A 26,814-nucleotide genomic window follows, 5' to 3' on the forward strand; every position below is an offset into this window, starting at 1 on the left:
ACTTGTTTACATTTGTTTGCTTGTTGTTTACCCCATTAGATTATGAATTCTTTGAGAGCAAGGGCTGTCTTTTGCTTCTTTTTGTATCCCTACTATTTAGCATAGTGCCTGACACATGGTAGATCTTCAACAAAGATTGATTGAAAAGGAAGGTTGCAGATTTTCTCAGACTGTCAAGGGGGTTTGTGATTCAGAAGAAGGGTAAAAATCTTTCCTAGAAAGTTGCTAGAGCAGTGAAAGGTTAAATGACTTGCTGAAGTCATGCAGTCAATATGTCAGTCAATTAGTCACTCAATAAACATTTATTAAGTGTCTACTATGTACCAGGCATTGTGCTAAGTTCTGGGAATATACAGAAAGGTAAAACTCCTTGCCCTCAAGGAGGGCACTTGTCTCAGGAAGACAATACACACTTGTGTACAAACAAGCTGTATTGAGGATACATTTGAACTAAACAACAGAGGAAATGCAGCAGGATTCAGGGGAGTCCAAAAAGCCTTTCTATAGAAGGCGGGATTCTATCTGAAAATTGAAGGAAGCCAAGGCAGGGGATACAAATGAGAAGGGAGAGAATAGGCATGGGGGATATCACTGAAAACACTTGGAGACTGGAAATAAAGTTTCTTATTTTTTCTTTAATATTTTGAATAATATTTATTTTTCCCAATTACATATAAAAGCAATTTTTAGTATTCATTTTTAAAAATTTGATTTCTAAATTCTCTCTGTTTTTCCCTCTCCCCATCTCTTCCTAGGGAAGTTAGCAGCAATCATGCAAAATTTTCCATATTAATCATGTTGTGAAAGAAAACATCACATGCATATACACGCACACGCACACACACACACACACACACACACACACAAGAAAGTGAAAAATAGTATATTTTGGTCTGTATTGAGACTCCATTAGTAACTTCTCTGGAGGTGGATAGCATTTTTCATCATGAGTCCTTTGAAATTGTCTTGGATAATTGTATTGCTAAGAATGTTTAAGTCATTCACAGTTGTTCATCAAATAATGTTGCTGTTACTGTACATGGTATTCATTGGAGTTTCTTGTTCAAGGAGCAGCAAATAGGTCAGCAAACGCAGGTCTTCTTTACTCAGAGGCTAGCTCTCTATTCATTTCTCTACATTTTTTAGAGAGCATTTAAAGTGTCAAAGCAGAAAGAGGAGTTATCAGAGACAGATTTACTTTCTCCCCTCCTCATTCAAATATATCTGGTCTAAATCTTAGCAAGTTAAATTTTGGCTGAAATTTTGCCACAGATAGCCATTTTATCTGGCTGAAATCTACAAGTTTCTAACTGTGCACTCTAATTAGGAATGAATTTGAATTTGCTTTCTCTTGCATAGTCTGGCTCTGACAATGTGAAGATGATGTCAGAATTTTTGGGGACATAATCCTCCTGTTTCTGTTAGTTGAAGTCCAAATTTACAATCACCACTAATCCCAAAACTGATGTTGCAACTTTAAAAAAAAAAAAGCATTTCTCTTCCTTAATATTTTAGACAGAGCTGTGTTTGATATTCCCCTGTGACTCTTTATTTATGCTTATGTCTTTTTTAATGCCCTTCCTTTTCTCTCTTACCTACTTCAATGCAGTTACATTTGCATTGTCCATTGGTCTTTTCTTGGTCAGCCAATCAATAAACATTTATTTAATATCTACTAAGTATCAATATTTACTACTGTAGCTAAAAGCTCCTTTAGGGAGGATTTAAAAAAAAAAATCATTTAAAAAGAGATTACCTGGGGGGAGGGGGGCAGGGAATTACCACAGAGGGATTATTCTTAGGCATCTTTATTGTTTATTGTTCATTCTTTGTTTCTCAAAGACATCCAAGGAAATCATAAGGATGACATCTTGACTAAAAAATGAATTAGAGTTTAGTGAGGCAGAGCCCAGAAAAGTCATCAGTCTCATTACCTCCTCCAGAGTTATCAAAGTCCAATGGCAGGATACAAGTCAAGAAGACTAGTTTGTCATTTTGTACCTGCTATTAAGCAGTGTTGGGAGTTAGCAGTTGGGATTGAAGTAGGAGAGTGGGGGGAAAGAAACAAGAAAGGTTTATTTTCATCCCAATCTTATTTTCCCCATTCTCAACCTTTTAGGCTCTTCCTATATCTTCCTTATTTATTTCATTGGTCTTTCAGATGGGAAGATTACTTTCTATACACTCAGAAGCTGGGGATTGGAACTAATAATTGATGTTTCTGCTTAAACTCTCCTAGCTCTCTCTACTCTACCTTTATCTCCAAACTTCAAGCAATGACTAGGAAGAATCAACAATCTGATAGGAAATGAGCTCACTGAGGGCAAGGATTATTTAATTTTTTTTTTTTTTTTTTTTTTTTTTTTTTTGTGTCTCCCTAGCATATAGCACAAAGTGATTGTGACTTGATCTTCGATCTCTCATCCATGATATCACAGGGAATAGTGTTACATCCTGTAGGGTCAGAAGGAGGAGAATTGAGCTGATTTATTTTGATTGTCTTTTGATTCTGTCAGCAGAACTAGAAAAATCACTATTATACAAATTCATCGAAGGCAAGGCAAGAAACATTTATTAAGCATTTTATCATGTGTCAGGCACTGTGCTAAGTGTAGGGGAGACTTTTCATGACTACCTTTGGAGTTTTCTTGGCAAAGATACTGGAACGGTTTGCTCATTTTACAGATGAAAAACACTGAAGCAAACATGATTAAATGATTTGCTCCCGGTCACATAGCTAGGAAGTATATGAGACAGGATTTGGACTCCGGAAGACAAGCCTTTCTTATTTCAAGCCCAGGGTTCTACTTATTGTGCCACCTAGCTACTTCCATTTGATCAGGTTGCAAATACAAAAAGATAATAAGAAACATTTATTTTTTGGCTATCAAGGACCTTACTTTCTAAAGGGTAGACAATAAATAAAAAAGGGAACCACTGAAAACAGAGGAGAGGTTCTCCTGTGGCTTGTGGTTGGAAAAGTCCAGAGAATCAGAGGCATGGCATGGAGGGAAGTAAGTCAGTCTGGATAGTCACCAAAATAGATTTCAAAAGAAATCACAAATGTGAAAAGGGGGCTATCATAACAGAGAATATTGTAGAGTGAGAAGATCCAGGCACAAAGTGAGGTGACAGGATAAGAAGGTAGCTATGGAATGGAGACTAAGTCACAAACCAAGAAATAAATGAAATATGGCCAGCCTGAATTCTTTTTTAAAATGGAGTCCCCAGAAGGAATTCACCAATGAGAGGAGTGGACTAGAATGGCAGAGGAGTATTTCAGAATAGGAAGGTCACAAGATTATTCTTAATAGTATTTAATAATAGATACTATTTACATAGCACTTTAAGATTTGTTAAAACATTTTACAAACATTGTCTAATTTTATCCTCACAACTATGGGAAGTATGATTATCCTTATTTTACAAATGAAGTTACTGAGACTAAAAGAGTTTAATGAATTACCCATAATCACATGGCTAGTAAGTGTCTGAGGGCATATTTGAACTCAGGACTTCCTGATTCCAGGTCCAGCACTCTATCCACTGTAATACCTCACATGATATCAATGAGCAAAGCCATCAAGTTTAACTGTAATAGTGATCTTGACACTTTTTATGTATCTCATCAGGAAAAAAATATTTTATGAAGGCACCCCTAAGAAATGGATATTAAATAAATGCAACCCCCCCCCCCAAACAACTCTGTATTGAATGTTTAAAATAAGGTTAACATTGTGCTAAGCCCAGTTAAGCAGAAGTGTTTACTGGGATGGTAAATGGAGTTAGAGGAGAGTAGAATGACCTATCTCTTCCTAGAAACAATGGTAGTATGCATTTGTTAATGGTTACCAAGCCTGAAAAGTTGGTATAGGATGGGGAAGAAAAAGAGAAAGAGGCAAAGTTACATAGGAGGACAACAAGATGGCTGATAAGGAGATGTTTGGGTAGCAAAGTGAGTCAAGATTGTAATTGAAACCAAGAGCCACGTGAGTTATTCATCAATAAGGACTGCAAGGGCTTAGGGTGGACATTTCTGAAATGAAAGTGCTAAGTATTTACTTTTTCATCATTTATATACATGTACTGGGATGTTCAGGGATAACCAGCATCTCTGGTATGAAGGCTTGCTGAGACATTCTCAGGACTACTTATCTATCTTTATTACTCAACTGTGTTTTTCACTTCTCACCTGGGGCTCCAATAAATTATAGCATGTGCAGCAGCAACTTCCCCAACCCCTGAACAGGTGTTAACAGCTAGGTTAAACCAAGTTGAGGGTAACCAATGGACCACAAAACTTTTGGCATATGAAGAGTTCCTCTGACAAAATGGGTTGCTGTGGAGTTCTTAGGGCTTGATCAGACATCAAAGATGCCAAGGTCATTCATTGCATCTTGGGACATGTCAATTATCTTGACTTTGTCTTGCTGACTTTAATGACTCTGGAAAAGAGAGTCAAGCTGATGACTGCAACTCTGCTCAATTTAATTCATGCATGAATCATGACATTACTCTGTCATATCATGCCAAACAACTACCATACTAATAACTATATCCATCATAAAACTTATGAAAAAAAATAGAAACTCAAAAAAGATTAAATAAAGTTGAAATGGCATATGATCCTATGGCCAATAATGAGTCAATGAAATTTTTGAATAGAAGCATGACAATATCAGAGCTGAGTTTTGAAAAAATCATTTTAATAGCTGTATGAAATATACATGGGAGAGAGGAGGGATCAGAATCAAGGAGATCAATTAGGAAACTATTACAATTTTCCAGAGAGAAAGAATCAGAACCTGAAAAAGAGGTGGTTATGTGAATTGAGAGAAAGGAATGGATTTGAGAGATGTTGTGAAGCTAGAAATTATAAGATTTGCCAAGAGATTAGATATGTGAGGTGATGGAGGGTGAAGAGGTAAAGATGAAATCGAGATAATAAAAGTAGATTATAGTTAGCAAAGTTGCAAAATAGAAAACAAACCCACAGAAATTATCAGCATTTCTGTAAATAATTAACAAAATTCAGCAGGAAGAGAGAAAAAATTCTATTTATAAGAACCATAGGTAGTGTAAAATATTTAGAAGTCTACTTGTCAAGATATAGAACAAATCTATGAATACAATTATAAAACATTCTTGTGCCTTCCATCTCCTGTTGGGCACCACATATCCCCCTGAAGAAAAATTGCAAGGGGCCAGACTAGGAATCTTCCATCTTTTCCAAAGAATTTCCTCTTGTATGGGAAATTTACTACTTCCTGCTAAAGACTTATTGCCAGCCTCCTCTGGTGAGAAGTGGAGGAATAGTTCCCTTTCCATATTCAGCTGAGTCTAATGTGTCCCTTGAGGCAAGGTTGCCAGGAGAACAGCCAGGCATCTTCCATCTGCCTCAAAGCAATCACTTTTTTTCTGTGCCATCACAAAGCAACTTCCACTTCTTGCTGACAGAGCAGACTCCCAATTGAGAGGTGGAGTACTTCCAGGGGAACAAAGAGAGTTCTACCATTCTGCTTCAGGCTTCCCATTTCTTACTGTTCCTGTCCTTTGAGGGTAGAAAATTGGCAATTTCCACTCAATGGTGAACATTTTCTTACCTGATTATAGCCTTCACATCCCAGTTTCTCTGAATAACTGCAGGTCATCATTCAAACCCCATTCCCTATCCTCACTTCTTTAATCCTCATTCCAATTCCCCTCAGCCTCTCACCCTGAAAATTTCAAGTTAATGCCATCTAATTATTCTAGTGTTCTCTATGATACCTGTTCCATTGGCAACCAACTTCCTTTCACTTTATATCTATTCCTTTCCTATTTTCTTCATCTTCTAGTATTTTTTTAGGTTATTCATGTATGATCATATTAAATATATTTCCATATTAGTCATGGTGTGAATGAAGAACAAAAGAAAAAAATCATGAGGAAGAAAACAACAACAACAGATAAAAAGAGTATGCTTCAATTTGCATTCAGACTCCATAGTTTTTTCTCTGGATGTGGATGGTATTTTCCATCCAAGTCCTTTGGAATTGTGTTGGATCATTGTAATGCTGAGAAAAGCAAAGTATATCAAAGTTGATCATTGTACAATGAGGCTCTTACTGTATACAATATTCTGGTTTTGCTCACATCATTCAGCATCAGTTCATACAAGTCTTTCAAGGCTTTTTCTGAAATCTATCATAATTTATTATAGCACAATAGTATTGCATTATATTCACATACCACAACTTGTTCAGCCATTCCCCATCTTCCTATTCTTAATAAAATCTGGCTTTCTACTCCCTGGGCACCTTTTTCAGAACTGGTTATATATTTATTCATTCTTTTCATTTTATTGGTTGAAGGAAGGGTAGTTGGAATATGCCTTTCTCTTCATTATGACTAGGTCTGCCTCTTTACCCATTACTCTATTCCTTTGAGGTTCTTGTTATACATATCTTTCACCCAATTAAAACCCTGGTAGATGATGTTCATAGACCCCAACTTCACTCTTTTTCCTTTCTCAATGGGTTCAATTCCTGTCTCAAAAATTTTATCTCCTCTTTGACTTCTCTTCATAAAGGGGATTTCAATATATCCATTGACTCTCCCTCAAATATTTTAGGGGCAACCAATTAGCCCAGAAGATAGAGTGTCTAAGCCTGGAGTCAGAAAGATCTGAGTTCAAATCTGTCTCAGACCTTACTACCTGTGTGACCCTGAGTAAGTCACTTAATTGTGTTTGCCTCAGTTTCCTCATCTGCCAAATGAGCTGAAGAAGGAAATGGCAAATCACTTCATTATCTTTGTCCAGAAAACCCCAAATGGGGCCACATGTGAGATATGACTGAATAATCACAAATACTTTAACTACTCACTTCCTCAAACTACTTACTTCCATTGATCTTTGACCCCTTTGTGAACCAATTCTACCCTATACTGCCCTCTTCTCTCAATTCCTTTCTGTTTTGCCTCTTCACACTGACAACTGTCAAGACTCAGCCTTGGTTCACCCCTGCCATTCCTTGCCTTTGCTTCTACACAGTTGATGTTGAATGTAGATGGAGAAAATTATACAACCATTCTAAATAGGCCCACTTCAAATATATATATATGAAACTTCAAGTGGGCTCTCACTGCTGGTAGGCATTCTATTATCCCTTATCAATTTATTATCCTACTTTCCACAGAGGCACTTCTAAATCTCTTCATCTCTCCTCAAACTTAATACTCTCTCCTCAGCTGAGAATTTTGCCTCATATTTTATAGAAAAAAAATTGAGGACATTCACCATGAAATCCCCATTCTCTCTTCCTTATTTCATAAATCTCAGTTGCTTTTCTTTCTGCTTCTCTTTCACCCTTGCCTTACAGGATAAAGTGATTTCACTTCTTACCTATGCCAATCCCTCTACTTGTTCAAGAAATCCCATTTTATCCCATCTCTTTCAACAGACTGTTCCCTTTTCATTTATTTTCAATTTCACCAGGTCTATTGGCTTATTTCCTAGTGATAAAAAAAGCATGCTATATCTCCCCTTTACTGAAAATAAATGTTGCTTGATCTTCCTATTCCCATTATCATCCTATATTTCTTCTGCTCTTGGTAGTTAAATTCTTTAAAAAATTGTCTACAAAAAGATACACATACTTTTTCTCCTCCCACTCTTTTCTTTAACCTTTACAACCTAGTTTCCAACTTTATTATTTAATGGAAATAGTTCTCTCAAAGTTACTAATGATCTATTAGCTTCATTCGGCTTGGTCTCTTGGCGTCTTTGACACTGTTAATCACTCTCTCTTTGATGTTGTTTTTTCTGTAGGTTTTCAAGATATTACATTCTCTCGGTTCTCCTCCCATCTATCTGATCACTCTTTCTCTATCTCCTTTCCTGTATCATCTTTCCAATCATGCCCTCTAACCATAGATAGCTCTCAGGTTTTATCATGTACTTTTTTCTCTTTTCTCCTTATATTACACTTAGTGATTTCAATCTCATCAACTCAACACATACTCTTCAGTCCAAAGATACTAGCCTCCAGGCTGTTCCATAAACAAGACATTCCATTCCTAGTCTCTCTCTGTCCCTCATGCCTAAAACACTTTCTCTTCTCTGCCCCAACTACTGCCCTCCCTCACTTCCTTAATTCCCAATTAAAATCTTTTCTTCTGTAAGAAGTCTTTTCCAAACACTTCTTCCCAATACCTATTACCATTCTTCTAATAATCATTTTCTTTTCCCCCTCTTATACAGTTTACTTCTAATATATTTGTTTGCATGTTGTTTCCCCCATCTTTGAAGAAAGGGACTGTCTTTTGTTTCCCTTTGTATTCTCAGCACTTAGAATAGTGATATGCATATAGTAACTGGTGCTTAATAGACATTTATTGATTACAAGAATTGACTGTAAAGACTCACAGCTTTGAAATGGGAAGAAATTCTGATCAATATAACTGCAATTCCAGAGGAATCTTGAGGAAATAGCTAATCACTTGTAGATAGAGAAGTGTAGGTTCAAATTGCAGATTGAGGATTTTTCTTTTTGGAGATGACTAATGTGTGAATTTATTTTTCTTGACTACATGATCAAAACAGATTTCATATTTCTAAGTTTTTCATTTGGAAGGAAGGTAAGGAGGATATGTGAGGGACAGAATTTGGAGATGAAAATAAAATAAAATTGAATTTAAAAATAAAAAAAAAATAAAGTAGATCATTGAAAAGTGGTAATGGCGGCCTTGGCAAAAATAGAAACATTTAGAAGAGAGGCATGTTTAGGGGGAAAATAATGTAATGTAATCTGAATTATAAATCTGAATTCACAGAGCCTGTTTATCTCCCTGTACCACCTAAAGCAAAAAAAGGGTGGGTGGGGATCTTATTCATAGATCAAGGCCCTGGGGCACACTTACCCTTTGAAGAACACCTGCTGAAGCTACTAGGTGATCCTGGGGATGAAGGCAAATGTTATGGGAGATGGAGCTGGCAGTAATTTTTTCAGTAGCAATTGTTTAGTTGCTCTAATGAGTTTTAGATATCAGTTAAGTTATAAACATCCTGAGAGGGATATCTCAGAAAAGGGTGGCTTGGGAACTTACTTAAGAATAAGAGAGGACTGTGTGGAAGAATGCTGCAGTATTAGAGCAGGATTGTTGGATTGGAGATAATCTCCATGATTGGTTTTTACTGAGGAGATGTGACCTATGTCATTCTCTGACTAGCTGAAATTTAACCTTACCCCATCATGGGGCCTGGACTCTGCTTTAGCCTAGAGGAAGAAAAATAGTTTTCTTTTGACAGTATAAGTAATGATATGGAAGTAGAAGAAATCTGTAAATGCTGTATGAGAATGCAAATTCCTTGAGTGGAAAGATCATCATATGCCCTTTAAGATCTCTGCAAATATTTTTACAGAATACTTCCTATATAATAGGGATTTGTTGAACACTCTTGGTTCCACATATGAATTGAATTACTGTCTCTATGTTGATGACTCTCAAATCTACTTTTCCTGCTTCAACATCCATTCTTACATCTTCAAGTGTATCAAATATCTCAGATATCTCAAATTAAATGTCAGTAAACATCTTAAACTCAGTATGTCCAAAATAGAACTCTTTATCTTTCTCCCTGACCACTCTTCCTTCCCTATTACTGTAGAGGACAACAACATCCTACCAGTCTCACAGGCTTCCAATCTAGGAGTTGTCTTGGATTCCTCACTACCTCTCACTCTTTATATCTAATTTTTGATTTCACAACATCTTCTAACTATACTCCTTCCTCTCTTCTAACACCACCATAAGTGCAGGTCCTCATTACCTTATTCTTTGATCATTATAGTAGCATTCTGGTGGGTCTGCCTGCCTTAAATTTCTTCCCAGTATCCCCAGCACTTAGCATGGTGCCTGGCATATATTCGACATTTAATGAATGTTTGTTAAATGGATGATTGAATGACTGTTATAACTCATTGAAGTCCTCTGAATTTTAACCATCCCATATCTTTGCAAAATCAAACAAAATTCCAACAATTAATGGATTAGGGGAACTTATTTGTTATTTCCTCATATCCCTGAGATAAGATGGGCTGTTTTGACTGATAACCAATTTATTATGTTTTCCTAGTAGTAAAGTTAACAGATTGATTTGGCTTTGTGAATCAGTAAAAACTCTTGAGCTTTTTTTTTTTTTTTTTTTCAGATTCAAATAGACAGATACTTTTATAAATCCAAGTGTTTAAAAGAGATTCAGTTCATAAACATGTAGCCCACTACCACTCCTGGTAGTATTCCAGGTAGCTAGGTGATACAAGGGATAGTGCTTCGGGTTAGTCAGGAAGACCTAAATTAAAATCTGGTCTTGGACACTTACTCACTGTGTGACTCTGAACAAGTCATTTAACCTCTGTTTTAGTCTTCCCATTAATAAAATAGAAGCAATACTATCACTTACATTGAAGGGTTGTTAAGAGAATCAAATAAGATGCTATTTTTAAAGAGCTTAATACAGGGCCTAGATAAATATATAAATTATATAAATATAAATATAAATGCTTATTCCCTTCATACTATCCATTTTCTTTTCCAGGTGAGTTTGGCCAAATCAGCATTTCAGATGAGAGGCAGTGTGGTTCAGTGGAAAGAGTGCTAAACTTGAATTCATTAAATCAGAATTCAAATTCTATTTTTTTCACCAACAGGATAATTTCAGAAAGGCCTGGAGAGACTTACATGAACTGATGCTGAGTGAAATGAGCAGGACCAGGAGATCATTATATACTTCAACAACAATACTATATGATGACCAGTTCTGATGGATCAGGCCATCCTCAGCAACGAGATCAACCAAATCATTTCTAATGGAGCAGTAATGAACTGAACTAGCTATACCCAGAAAAAGAACTCTGGGAGATGACTAAAAACCATTACATTGAATTCCCAATCCCTATATTTATGCACACCTGCATTTTTGATTTCCTTCACAAGCTAATTGTACAATAATTCAGAGTCTGATTCTTTTTGTACAGCAAAATAATGTTTTGGTCATGTATACTTATTGTGTATCTAAGTTATATTTTAATATATTTAACATCTACTGGTCATCCTGCCATCTAGGGGAGGGGGTGGGGGGGAGGTAAGAGGTGAAAAATTGGAACAAGAGGTTTGGCAATTGTTAATGCTGTAAAGTTACCCATGTATATATCCTGTAAATAAAAGGCTATTAAATAAAAAAAAAAAAAAATTCTATTTTTTTCACAACTTATATCATCATGGGCAAGATATTTAACCTCTTTGGTTCTCAGTTTTCTCATCTATATTATAAGGGGATTGGGCTAAATGATCTTTGCTGTTCCTTCCATCTTTGTGACTACATTTCCAATCTCCATCTATGATCCTATGATCTTTAATCACTCCATCTTGCTAAGCCTTAGTTTCCCAATGTGAAATCCATGTTAGATCAGATGACCTTGTAAAGGAGACAAAAACAAAAATGGAAGAGTTTCTCACATTGAAGAACTTAAATTACACCTAAATAGAACATTATATTACATTACTTTACATTACATTACATTATATAGGTACATGCATGTAACTCTCTTTACTATATTAGGTTGCTCTCTGATGAGAAAGCTTTTTTTATTTTTTTTAATGACCCATGTTCATAATAATCTTGGAATGACTCTGGAGTCAGAATTATGAATTAGCTCATGATTATAGTCTGAGTTAGAGAGCAAAAACAACAGATTTTGGATTCAGCTCCCTCTCTAGTGTAGGAAGGATCCTTCTAATCCTCTGTGACTCTCAGAATTCCCCAAGAGTTTGTGCTCTTATGTCATTAATTATAAAAATGATCCAACCATTTTGGAGAACAATACATAAATTATGCCCAAAGATTTATTAAACTATCTATAGCCTTTGACCCAACAATACCACTACTGGGTCTATTTCCAAAGATGATTAGGGAGGAAAGGAAAAAAAAAAAACCCTCTGTGTTTTAAAATGTTTGTAGAAGTTTTCTTTGTGAAAGCTGTCAAATTCCAATTTCCAGAAACTAGAAATTGCAGCGAAGCCTATTATTGGGGATAGCTCAAACAAGTTGTATATGATTGTGATAGAATATACTACTATATGCTATAAGAAATGATTAACTCAGTAATCTTAGAAGAACATGGAAAGACATGAGTAATAATGGAATGAAATGAACAGAACACAAAACATTGTATACATTAACAGCAATATTGTTTTAAGAATAACTTTAGGCAAATAAGTTATTTTGTCTATTATAAATATGTAAATTAGCTATAAAGTAATATGAAAAAAGATTCTCTCTATGTCTGGAGAAAGAATTGATAAATTGAAGTATGTATAGAATAATTTTATCTATCTACCTATCTCCTGTTTGTAAATAATGGTAGACATCTCTAAGGTGTGGGGAGGGAAGAATAAAAGAAATAATTTACATAATTTTGCTGTGTATTTGAAAGGAATAGCAAGTTGTGCACAATAGATTTACAATTTCATGTACTATCATCTTTTTTTTTTCTTTTTAAAATTTATTTTTAATACACATTTCATTATAAATCATGCTGGGAGAAAAAAATCAGAGCAAAAAGGGAAAAACCATGGGAGAGATTAAAAAAAAAAACACAGAAAAAAAAAAGAAGTAAATATAGCATGTGTTGATTTACATTTAATCTCCTTAGTTCTTTTTCTGGATGCAGATGATATTTTCTGTCCAAAGTCTATTGGGATTGCTTTGAATCACTGAACCACTATGAAGGAACAAGTTTTTCATAGTTGATCATTGCATATTCTTACTGTTATTGTTTACAATGTATTCCTGGTTCTGCTTGTTTTGCTCAGCATCAATTCATGTAAATCTTTCTAGGCCTTTCTAAAATCAGCTTGCTCATCATTTTTATAGAGTTGTAATATTCTTTTACCTTCATATACCATATCATCTTTTTATGTACTCTGTTATGGAATTGGTTGTTTTATTACGTAAATTAAAAATAAAATAAAATAAACCCAAAAGGGATACTAGGAAACAAGGTTAGAATCAGCTAAAGGTGTCGAAGAAAAATAAGTTAGATCCTTCAAATGCAGTCTTCAACATAATTAAAAGGTCTAATGCCAGTTGCATCCTAATAAAGTAAGGCAAAGAAGATAGGTAAGGACTACCAGTTATTGCTGTCGTTTTTTCTCTTATTCCTTATGTTAAAATAAATTAAGAAACAAACACAGATGCATAGAATCATATTTCTTTAGAGTTACATCTTGCGGTCTTAACTTCAGACTTAATTTTGAAAAAGGAAATTTCAGTTGTTACTGCTATTGACTACTGCTGACTTTGGTGTTGCTGCTCTGAGTGTAGAGACACCAGCCCCCTTCTCTCCTTGTATCTTTGAAATATCCTCAAAACAACCACCCATCAATCCTGATCTCATGTCTCTCAGTCAATAAACATTTATTAAGTACCTACTAGGTGCCAGACACTGTATTAAGTGCTAGAAATACAGACTATTCTCTGGTCCCCATGTATTTTTTTCTCTCATGAGTAATAACTTGCTAAATAATTTTAGATCAATTTCTCTTGGTACTCTTGAAATATAGCTTCCTCTCTTGTTTCTTTGGATTGATTTTTTAGACAAGAATTATTGCTTCATAATCGACCCTGTTATGTTGAATTAGTTCCATACCAACAAGATAAGGATTCTTCAACTCATTGGCCAACATTATTAAAGCATTGCACTCATTATCTCAGAACTGTCCTTTTGGCTGTTGAAATTTATTTCTGTTAAATTCCCTGGCATACATCTTGGGATATATAAGGGGGGAGGCTTTATTACCAATTTGAATAGTCTATTGATGTTCATCCTACCTCTTAAATTGCTTTAAAAAATGATTAGCTTAAGGCTTTTTTTTATTAGATCAGCAAAATTTGCATTGATCTCACCCACATATGCTGGTGACAACCTAAGCTTTCCTCTTAGTTTTGGCACACCCATGGACTCATGGTTTGGCACTTGATGAATGCCTGTTGATGTAATTGTGGTTATAGCAAATGTATATTGAAATCTCCCAGGAACATAGATTCCAATGAAAATCTTTTTCAAAAGAAAGAATGTGGAAGGATGCAGAATCAACCACATCTTAGGTCTGTTGCTTGAATTCCCATTCTATGACACTGATTTTTTTTTTTTTTTGGGGGGGGGGAGAGGGGAACATGAGTGTAGGAACACAAGATTTAGATCTGGAGAGTCTTAGAGATTATCTTGTCTAGCTTCCTCATTTTACACATGAGAAAACAGGATCAGGAGAGTAAGGCTCTATACACAATTCAAATTTATGCAACTCTAATATGTACAAAAATATTTTATAGTAGTAGTAACTGGAGGAGGTAGGATTTGAACAGTTGTCTTTTGACACCAAATGTAAAACTCCTAGTATGCTAAGGTTCATGGCTGAACTACAGAATTCATTTCAATATTCTTAAGCATTTTACATATCTTCATTGTCTATTGTGCTTCCCTAAGAAACTTGAGTGTGAGTAATGCAAATGGCAGTAAGGATGAAGTGAAATCAAATCCCAACTATCTGAATTTCTGAAAGGAAATATGCATCAGATTCATTGGGGTAGAAAAGGAACTCTACCTTCTATCCCACCATCAACTAGCTTATCTACTTCCACAAAAAGAAAAAATAATTTTAATGACAAAATAGATTGTTAAGAAAAAAGATTCTTTTTCTTTAAGAATTCTTTCTAATGGACAGGAGAAAGCTATTATCCAAAGTACTTTTTTTTGCCAGTACCAAATCATTCCCGTGATTTCTAGGCAGCCAAGAAAATAATGATCTGAAATAACATTTACTGGAATGGGATGAGGAAGTCTCCATTTGGATGACTCTTGAGTGATTCACAGGAGCAATTTCATTTTTGCAGTTTCAGAGATCTGCTCTTATTAAAAAAATTTTTTTTAAGGTCAGAGTGAGGGAGCTGCAAGTGGATGAATCTTGTCCATTGTATATAAGATTTTCAATGAGTAAAGCTGCTGAGTAGCTAGATTTAAAGAAGAAAAAGGACCCCAAAAAAGGCCAAAAAAAGAAAGAAACAAAAAAGGGCCAGAGGCAGGCTTCAGCAACTGTGAAGAATGATTAAGTGTGAGGTATTTGCTAAGGTATTAATTGTGTGACTCCTAGTACTTTGGTGATTCTATAAACTTGAGTATTTGTTTCTTTTTTCTCCAGTTTGTTGTATTGTTAGGCATAGTTCTATAAAAGTTTCAGTCTGTTATATGGTTAGGAATAGTTCTGAAAAATATTTTCTTGATGTGCTTGGATGTTCTATTGATAAAATCATGTGAAGTGTACAGGTGTTGACAACCTGGGCAACTGGAGTATCTGGGATTACAGGAAATCCATCACATTTCTGAGCTGCTTTCACTCTGCACTTCATGCAAGGAAATGAAAGTAATTCACCTCCTTTTTTGTTTTATTAGCATACCACTGGCAGCCCAACCTCAGCCCTTTCTTCTCTTTTGTCTCCATTTCAGTTCTACAGGCTAATTTCCTTAGCCCAGATAATAATAATAATGCTTTATACATACCTAATGTTTCCTTTGTGATATCATTTGATACTTACAAGAAAAGAAGTAAATAAGTATTTACTAAGTACTCACTATGTGACAGATACTGTGCTAAACATGTTTACAAATATCATTTCATTTAATTTTCACAATAATATTAGGAGATAGGACACCTTATTCTTTCCATTCTTCAGAGAAGGAAATGAGGTAGGCAGAGGTTTGACTTGTCCAGAGTCACACAGCTAATAAATGGCTGATGCTAGGTTTTAATTTAGGTCTTCCTACCTTGAGACCCCAGTCTTTTCACCACATTTATAATGCCTAGCTGCTTCAATAACCCTTATTTGACTGGACATAATTTTTAAAATATACATAGATTTTGTTATAATTTCATTAGACCCTAGAACTAAAAGACCTCTGCAAGTCATTTAGTCTATTCATTTCAATAGAAGCATGATTATGCTCAAACAACTATAGAAAGATAGCTTTTATGCAGTTATAAATAATTTCCCTTAGAAAACATTCTTATTTCCCAGCATTTTCATCCAATAAATTCTTTCTATTGTCTAGGTAGTTTAAGTTGAGCTGGCTATATCCTTTTAGTGCATTAGACTGGGAAACTGACCTCCCCCCTCCCATTTTAATGCAGTATTTGATTGTATAAACTCCTTCTACTTTATTTCCACCCCCAACTCACCCCAATGGACACACTTTACTACCCTTTATTATTGAAAAAAATGACCACTATCTGTGGAGCTCATCTAGGTACAACCATGGATCCCTTTCTAACTTTCTGGGTTTATTGCTGCCTTTGTCTCATGGGCTTGAAGTAGAAAAAATCCCTGTAAGGTTAGGAGACAAAAGATTGATGCTGATATGACTCTTATTTTCTAGAATGCAAGCTTCATCTCTGTGTACCTCTGTTTCCTCATCTGTAAAATGAAGAAATTGAACAATATGATCTCTAAGGTCTCTTTTAGCTCTATAATTCTATGGTAGTAGGATTTGAAATTTCACACAACTTTCCATAATTATCCCTTGTTGAATTAGTGGAACCAGCGGAATTATCCTAACTTGTCTATAGTCTTTTGGCTTGGCTGTTTTGGTTGTAAGTATTATGTTCAACCTATCCCCTTAGGTTCTTAGGCAGACATTTAAGATTTCATAAAATATGGCCATCACACGTAGTACACATTTTAAGTAAGCTTATTAAAGTTGTAGGCTCCTGGAAAGTTTGGGGGAATCTCAAAAGATTAATCAGTAAATAAGGTGAAGGAGCTCTAGTTTGGGATCTGTGGCTTATGATTATGATAATAGTAATTAATAACCACCACAATACTAATTTTATAGTCCCTTAAGGTTTATAAAGTGCTTTATATACATTATTTAATTTGAACTTTACAATAGTATAATGAGGTAAATACTATTATTATCTCTATTTCATAGAAGAGGAAACTGAGTCTAAGAAAGCTCAAGTGATTTGTGCAGCATGGTTATATAATTTCAAGAGAGTATTATTATTAGACAATTTTCAAAATTATATAAAGATATGCACACATATGATAACATATGTATACATATATATATAATATAGCAAGTTTAAAATTTATTTTATTCATTATATTATATAATTTATGGCATTAGGGCATGCATTATATGCACATACACATAATATAGCAGGTATATATACATATACATATATTTATATGCATATCTATTTAAATATATCTATATATGCATGTAGTTTATACATTGTACATATATAGCAGGTATTATAGGTATGTCTATGTGTGTGTTAAGGCAGCTAGGTGGCTGCTCTATCTAGTTAGACAGAAAACTAGTCTTGGAGTCAAAAAGATCTGAGTTCAAATCTAGCCTCAGATACTTGGTATCTATGTGACCATGGGCAAATCATTGAATATCTTCCAGTCTACATTTCTTCATCTATAGATAGGAAGAATACTACTCTCCCTCCTTACTTCTTGGAATTGTTGTAAGAATAAGATCAAATAATGTACTATATGAAAAGGGTAGTTAGGTGGTTCAATGGACATGGTACCAGGTCTTCCCGAGTTCAAAATTGGTCTCAGACACTAGTTGTAAGATCCTGGGCAAGTCATTTAACCCCATTTGTCTCAGTTTCCTCATTTGTTAAATAAGCTAGAAAAGGAAATGACAAACCATTCCAATATCTTTGCCAAGAAAACCCTAAATGGGCTCATGAAAAATAGGACACAACTGAAATGACTGAAACAAGAAACATAAATAATATCTACATCTGTACATGTGTAAATGTACATCTATCCACCCATCTATCCATCTATATATTTCTCTATTTATATCTTAAACTTGTTCCCCTGAAACCCTCATTGAAACCATTCGGAAGAAGAAATCCCTTTGAACAATCTTGATGCCTCAAAAATCTCCCAACTCAAGTATTCACTTCAGAGCAATCAGAAAAGTGTCAAGTGCTGCCTAAATATGCCTTGCTTTGATACTTACACCTTGTTTTTATTGCATTAGCATATACTTCTGTTCTCTGTTGTTTCATAGCCTAATGGAAGAAAATTAGTATTTATCAAGTGCCTATCATTATTTTTATTTTATAGACGTAGAAACTAAGGCAAGCAGAATTTAAATGATTTGGCCAGGGTCACACAGTCAGGAAGAACTATGATCTCCCCGAATCCAGGTCCAGAGTTTTATCCATCGGGTCATCTAGCTGCCTCAAAGGAAGAGAACAATAAAAAAAAAGACTTAAGAGATTCTTATAGACATTTGAGGGGCTCTTATGATAGAATAGGAATAGACTTTTTTTTTTCTAGCCTACTTGGCTTCAGAGAATAGGACTAGGATCAATATTTGAAAGAATGAGCTTTCCACTCAATCAGTTAAAAAGCATTAGGCATTTACTATGTGCTAAGCAAACCAGGCACAAAAAGACAAAAAAATGAAAAAAAAAAACATGCACACACATAAGTACAAATTATAAGTATACTAAGTATACAAATTAAACAGCTTGTGTGTGTGTGTGTGTGTGTGTGTGTGTGTGTGGTTAAGAAGAGGTGACTTTAAATTTCCAACAATGGACTAGGACACCAAAGGGAGTATGTTTCCTCTAAGTAGAAGAAGTGTTCAAGTAGAGAGTGGATGATCATATGTTAGGAAGGTTGTATTTGGGATTTCTGCAACAGGTCAGGAGGTTGGAATAGAGGATTTCTATGGTTCCTCCCAACCTTAAAATTCTCTGTTCTTATTGGATGTTTATACAACTGATATTCCCAGTCAGAATGCACATTTCTTGAGGGATGAGCCTGGGTTACAACTTTCTGCCTATCTCCCACAGCATCTCACACCATGTTTGATACACATTTGGGCTCCTCATGTATCTGGTACACCAAAAAAATCACCCATTGATGGTGCTGTATCTTAGTTCGCATGTACCTCTCCATTTCCATTTAATTATCCTTTCCATAGGTTGAGAATAAATACAAAGATTTTCTCAATATTAAAGAACAATGATTATTTCTACAAATACTTTGTTATTGAGTCAGAAAATCTATACCATCTTCTAGCCAAGGATTAGAAAAATATTTGAAGAACTGATGATTTTGACCTGGTGCTGGAGTGTTCACAGGAGGAGTTTCTGGTTGTGACTGAGTCAAGCCCCAAACATCACAACCCCTCTCTGGAGATGAACTGTTATTATGGAATAATTAGTGCTAGCAGAGTGAACTTGGGCAACCTCTTCTCTCACACATATCTATGAGGCATCTCTAGGGCCACTGTTAGACTCTAAGGCTCTAACACATCGGCACCAATTTCTAGGGTAAGTTGACATGTAAATATCTAGCTCCAAAAAAAATAAGAGAGGAGTCAAGGGGGAAAGGGTGGGAGAGTGAAGAAAGAGTAAAATTAGATGGAATGGAAAGCTACTGCCAGATTTTAATAAAAATCTACAGCTGAGCCTGCATTTGCAGCTGCCCTGAGGTCCACACTATTTGCTGTAAAATGGCCATAAATAAGGAATGTGGATTACTATTGCCCAGGAAAGAAGTCTTGTAGTTGGCAAGGTGGGGAATGTAAGTTTGTGCAAGCTGTTAGCCCTCGGCTAGGCTAGAGAAAAAAAAAAGGGGAAATGTCCCAACCTGGAAAAGTCTGAATTCAGTTCAGTTTGTGTGGTGGGCAGCAAAACCACTGAATAGTTGGTAGTTTCCTGCTTTGCTACTACCAGCAAAATCTTGGAGTCTCTGATTCTGAACCGTAGCTAACAATTTTAGTATTCAGAGAAAGCACAGATGAGTTGAGAGACAGAGGAAGATCTCAGGAGTATACTTCAAACTTTGGGACACAAAGCTTCCTGGTATGACAATATCTCATGGAGGAGGGAGAGATAGAGACCTTAGGAACACTATTCTCAGGTGCAGAAACCCTAGGGCAGATGTTGGAGGGATATGAGTAAAAGATGGGTTAGGGAGGAGTTCATTTAAGATACATCTGTCACAACTTGTGGGTGAATGGCTAAGGGTGTGAAGGAAGAAGCTTTCTGGAAACTTCTGGTTTTAAATCCTTATTCTCACTGAATAGTGCTATTTTCAGTTGTTCTGGGGGTTGAAGTTGCTCAGCTTCTTGGGATAAAGCTCTGGTCACTTCACCCTAGTGAAAGCATTGTTTTTTTTTCACTCTACTTCTGGTAATGGTCATTGCATTTTTTTCTTCTCCATCTCCTCATCCTAAGTCATTATACTAGTAACATACTTTTCTGGCCATTTTGTTTGCCTTGAGTGCAAAAGAAACTATTTTATGTTAAGCAAAGAAGATAACAAAATATAACTTGCTTACACAATAGGCAAACATAGGTGCATAGAATTCAAATGTAGTATAGCTCTGCTAATCAATTAGTTAACAAAAAATTTATTAAGTCCTATTTTGTGACAGGTACTGTGCTAGAAATAAAGAAAAAATAATAGTCATCATTTTTATGGCATCTATTCTGTACTAGATTCTGTGCTAAGCACTTTGCGATTATCATCTCACTTGATCCTTACAACCATCTTGGGAGTTAGGTGCAATTATTAATACAATTTTTTAAAGCTGAGGAAACTGAGGCAAACAGAAATTAAGTGATTAAATGTGAAGATAAAATAGTTAAAGTTAAATAGTCCCTTCCCTCAGAGAGCTTATTATCTGTTAGGGGAGAAAACACGTTTAAATAGAATATACACACAATTTGAAGTATTTGCAGGGGAAGAGGAAGCACCGGCAACAGGAAGTATTAGGAAAGGCTTCAGATAGATGGAATTAACTTTGAAGAATATTAGGAATTCTGAGGTATAGATGAGGAAAGAATGCATTCCTGGTTTGGGAAGTAGCCTTTGTAAAGACATAGAGTTAGGAAATGGAATACTATGAATGAAAATTCTTAATGATCCCCTTGATTTAGAGAGCCCTGACTTTCTTTAGGTGGATGGCCGAAGGAAATGTGTGCTGACCTTGGAAAGATCAATTTGAAACCTGCCTTTGACACTGTCTATATCAAATATGGTCTAATTAACTTCTTAAGTATGAGTTTTCTCATCATAAATTAAAAACCTATATTACCTAATTCATGTAATTGTTGTAAGAATGCAAAGTACTTTGAAAAAAACAAATATACAAATGTTAGCTATTAATATTATTGGGCCTTATCACATTCACACAGAAATTTTCAAATACATGAAGACTATCTGGACCACCCTTTGATATGTAGTTGTGTGGATAGTCCACTGAACTCATACATTAGTAACTATTTTGTATTAGGACAGCAAATGAATAAGGTGGAGAATGCAGAAATAAATTGGAAGAAAGGAGTCAGTTGGATTGTCTTTGGTAATTTGCAAACCTTAAAGTTCTATATGAATGCTTTCATTGTTCAGTTGTTTTTCAGTCATGTCCAACCCTTCATGACTCTATTTGGGGTTTTTTGGGAAAGATACTATAATAGCTTTGTTATTTCCTCCTCCAGATCATTTTACAGATGAGGAAACTGGGACAAACAATCTTGTCCAGGTTTACATAGCTACCTGTCTGAGGTTGGATTTGAATTGAGGAAGATGAATCTTCCTGACTCCCTCTACCTACTGCACTCACTAAACTGCCCCATTTGTTTTTGGTTATTATTTATTTCTTGGTCTCCACCTCCTTCCCCCAAGCACTGGTAGTACATTCACTCTGAAATTATTTCCTATTTACTCTCTGTATATTTTGTATGTACTTAATTATTTATGTTGCCTCTATCAGAATGTAAATTCCTTTGGAACAGGGGATGTTTTTTGCCTTCCTTTATAGCTTTACAACTTAGCACAATGCCTGGCACTTAATAGATGCTTGAAATGGAAACTTTCACAATGTTTTAAACAACCCCAATATTCTCATCTATATTTTAAACATTTATATTCTTTCAGTGATGTTACATGATTATGAATTATAGAACACTACTGATAAATTAAAGTTGTTTATCCAAGAGATAATGGAGAGGCACATACTATGCATCAGAAGACATTAGCATACTACTATCAAAATGTTGCACAGTGTAGATATATCTTAGTGGGTACAGAACCAGAAGAGGAAACAGATTGGTCATCTAGTTAAGATTGAAAAATCATCAATAGATAATCCATGCATGCCATTGGTAGCTATGTAATATCAGGATAGATGGAGAAATGCTTTTAGGAAGTTGGCTGCCTCCTGTAGAGGATTTTAAAGAGGATATAGGCAAGAATCACCTAAGTTGTAAAGTTGTGGAGGGGTTATAATCCATATTATTGGAACTTGCCCTTGCATTGGTGACATCAAGGATCTATTAAAATGTTAAAGGATTAAAAAAGAAGAGATGTGTGGGTACATCTTTGCATATTACACAGAACACTCACATATGTATCTATTTGAATAAAATATTATATGTGTGTATGCATGAAGACATATGTATATCTGCATAGAAGTTAAATAATAATATATATAGTATGTGTTATAAGATTATTCATGCCAGGCTGTGAACAACTCGATATATAGAACTCAGATTTGAGCCATAATATCTCAAAATAATGTCTTCCTCTAATGCCATGAGTTAGTTCCATGATCATCACATTTATGTAAAATGATTCTTTGGAATTGCTGTGGATTGCTTTTGACTCATATCTGGTACTAGATCCTCTCTGCACAAATTGTTTCTTTGCTGTCTACTCCATGCCCTTGAGTGAGTCAACAGTAACCTGGGGCAGGATGTATATTTATAGGAATTTAGATGATTGTTAACTTTTTGCTACTGTGCCTAATCAAAATCAGATAATCAATAGATCATTAGGGAATGCCCAGCAACCAAAAAGTCTATGCTACCCTGGGCCAAAAAAAAAAGACATAGTATCTAATGGGAGAGGGCCCTTAGCTCTGTGATTTCTACTCTGGCCTGGTAACACCAGGAAATTTTTATTTCAATTCTAGGGGCCACATTTTAAGAAGGATATTGAGAAATATCTGGGATAAGAACTCACTATTTGACAAAAATTGCTTGGAAAATTGGAAATTAGTATGGCAGAAACTAGGCATTGACCCATACCTAGCACCCTATACCAAGATAAGGTCAAAATGAGTTCATGATTTAGACATAAAGAGTGATACCACAAGCAAAGTAGAAGAAGAAAGGATAGTTTACCTCTCAAATCTATGGAGAAGGAAGGAATTTGTGGCCAAGGAAGAACCAGAATACATTATAGAATGCAAAATGGATAATTTTCATTATATTAAGTTAAAAGTGTTTGTACAAACAAAACCAATGCAGACAAGATTAGAAGGGAAGCAATACATTGGGGGGAAACTTTACATTCAAGGGTTCTGATAAAAACTGACTCAAATTTATAAGAATTCAGGCCATTCTCTAGTTGGTAAATGGTCAAAGATATGAACAGGCAATTTCAGAGAAAGAAATTAAAACAATTTATAGTCATATGAAAAAATGCTTTAAATCAATATTGATCAGAGAAATTAAAATTAAGACAACTCTGAGATACCATGACACACTTCTCAGATTGACTGAGATGACAGGAAAAGATAATGATGAATATTGGAGAGAATGTGGGAAAATTGGAACACTAATACATTGTTGGTGGAGTTGTGAACTGATCCAGCCACTCTGGAGAGCAATTTGGAACTATACCCAAAGGGCTATCAAAGTGTACATACCCTTTGATCCAGCAGTATCTTTACTGGGTCTGTTTCCCAAAGAGATCATAAAAAAGGAAAAAGGATTCACATGTGCAAAAATATTTTTGTGGTGCCAACAAACTGGAAACTGAATGGATTCACATCAGCTGGGAAATGGCTAAACATTTTATGGTAGATGAATGTTATGGAATATTATTGCTCCATAAGAAATTATCAGCAGCATGATTTCAGAAAAGCCTGAAGAGACTTACATGAACTGATGCTAAGTGAAATGAGCAGAACCAAGAGAACATTGTACATGGCAACAGCACAATTATACGATGATCAATTCTGATGGATGTGGCTCTTTTCAATAGCATAATGATTCAGGCTAGTTCCAATGGTCTTGTGATGGAGAGAGACATCTACAGCCAGAGAAAGGACTGCAGGAACTGAGTGTGGATCTCAACATGGTATTTTCACTTTCTTTGTTGATGTTTGGTTGCATTTTTTTTCTTTTTTCCTTTTGATATGATTTTTCTTGTGCAGCATGATAATTGTGGAAATATGTAAAGAAGAATTGCACATGTTTAATATATATTGGATTCCTTGCCATCTAGGGGAGGAGGTGGGGGGAAAAGAGGGAAAAATTTGGAAGACAAAGGTTTTATAAGGGTGAATGTTGAAAATTATCTATGCATATGTTTTGAAAATTAAAAAGTTTTCATTAAAAAAAAGAGAAAAAAGGATATTGAAAATCTGGAGTGCATTCAGAAATGACTGACCCAACCTGGTAAAGATCCCTGAAGAAACTGGGGTTTCTTAGAATGAAAGATAAAACTGAGGCAGTAGCATTAAAATATTTGAAAGGCTGTCAAGAAGGACTGGATATCTTTTGCTTTAACCTGGCTTTAGCTTCTGAGCTCAGAAGCAGGAGCAGTGGGTAGAAATTGCCAAGAAGAATTTGATTGGATATAAGAAATGATTTCTTAATAATGTAAGTTATTCCTAAATGGAGTGGGCTGCTTTGGAAAATTGTGGGCTCTTCAAGCTTTTGGAGCTTTTCAGGAAGAGTCTGAATTATTGCTTGAAGAGACATTGGATGGAAGATCTTTGGTCAAGCGTGGGTCAAACTAGGTGACCTTTGAGATTCTTTCTAAATTGGATTCTATGATTCCGTGAATAGATGAATGAGAAAAAGAATAACAGCTTGATTAACCACAAGGGATAAAAATCTACCCTTTATAAAACTTGTGAAGAATTTCCTACTGGGAATTAATATTTGATCTTATGTAGTAGATATTCATGATTGATATAAACATCTGTCATGTTGCATTATTTAAGAAACCCAGAGTTTATTAAAGCTTTGTGAACTTTCAACTACATCAGCTTATTGAGGTTAATATGAGAAATGGGAAGAACAGGAAGAGGAAGGTTCTACTATATTCTATGGCCCAAGGGGGACAAAAGGAACTCTTTATTGACTGCTAAAGGAAGAATAAAACCATATCTCAGAGTCTCTGTATTTGAACTTTGTAAAGTGGAATACTGCATTTGTTCTCCATTAAGCAGATACAATTCACCGAAGTGAAGGAAGACAGTTTTATTTACATGAAAAATTTGACCATAGAAACAACTTTGATTACATGGGTTACAAAGAGCCTTGATTATGTCAGATTTCCATTAAACCTTCCATATATCCTTTTAAGAAGTAAGAGTCCTTCTCCACTCTTCATTAATTGAAACCAATTTGGTTTCCAAACACATATGATAGTCAATTCAAGAGAAAAAAATTCTTTAATTTTCACTTCAAGTTGCAGGCATAAGGGCAACAATGGTGACCCTTATAAGAATTATTGTGGTGGTTGTTGTTTTATTTTTAAAGATTTTTATTTTCAAAACATATGCACAGATAATTTGACAATACTGACTCTTGTATAGCCTTGTGTTTCAGATTTTTTCCTCCTTCCCTCCACTCCCTCCCCTAGATGGCAACCAATCCAATATATGTTAAACATGTTAAAATATATGTTAAATCCAATATGTATAAACATATTTATACAATTCTTTTGCTGCACAAGAAAAATCAGATCAAAAAAGATAGTAAATGAGTAAGAAAACAAAATGCAAGCGAACAACAACAAAAAGAGTGAGAATGTTATGTTGTGATCCACATTCAGTTCCCACAGTCCTCTCTCCGGGTGTAGAACTTCATCACAAGATCATTGGAACTGGCATCAGTCATCTCATTGTTGGAAAGAGTCATATTCATCAGAATTAATTGTCTTATAATATTGTTGTTGCTGTGCACAGTGATCTCCTGGTTCTGCTCATTTCACTCAACATCAGTTCATGTAAGTCTCTCCAGGCCTCTGAAATCATCCTGCTGCTCATTTCTTACAGAATAGTAATATTCCATAACATCCATATACCATAACTTATTCATCCATTCTCCAATTGATGGGCATCCATTCAGTTTCCAGTTTCTGGCCACTACAAAGAGGGCTACCACAAACATTTTTGCACATGTGGGTCCCTTTCCTCCCTTTAAAGAAATTACTATTGATGGCAGAAACAGGTAACAAGAAAAGCCAGACATTTGTCTTACTGAGGAAATTGAAGCTCCCCATTCATTTTGCCTCAAGATCAAGTTAAACATTTTTCTTTTAGAAAAATAGTTTTTTCCTACCTCTTTCTTTTTTCTCTATGCCATCCCCCTTTCTTCTTTATCCATGAAATACCTGATGTTTTATCAGGATTGCATAAATAGTGCTCATGAAGCAAGTTGTAGTGGCAAGGGCACCACATCTAGAGTAAAAAGGACCTTAGTTTGGATTCTGTCTGTGACACTTACTAGCTCTGTAAACCTGGACAGGTCACAACCTCTCTGAGGCTTGATTTCCTCACCAATGAAATGGGGATAGCAAGAATACCCACCTCTCAAGGTTATGATGATCAAATGGGAGAACATATGTTAAGATCTTTGCCAACTTTAAAATGCTATGTCACTTTATATGTCATTAGCTATTATTATTTTTAACATCATTAAAAGTTACTT

This window comes from Sarcophilus harrisii, chromosome 1 (genome assembly GCF_902635505.1).
Source record: "Sarcophilus harrisii chromosome 1, mSarHar1.11, whole genome shotgun sequence".
NCBI lineage: Eukaryota > Metazoa > Chordata > Mammalia > Dasyuromorphia > Dasyuridae > Sarcophilus > Sarcophilus harrisii.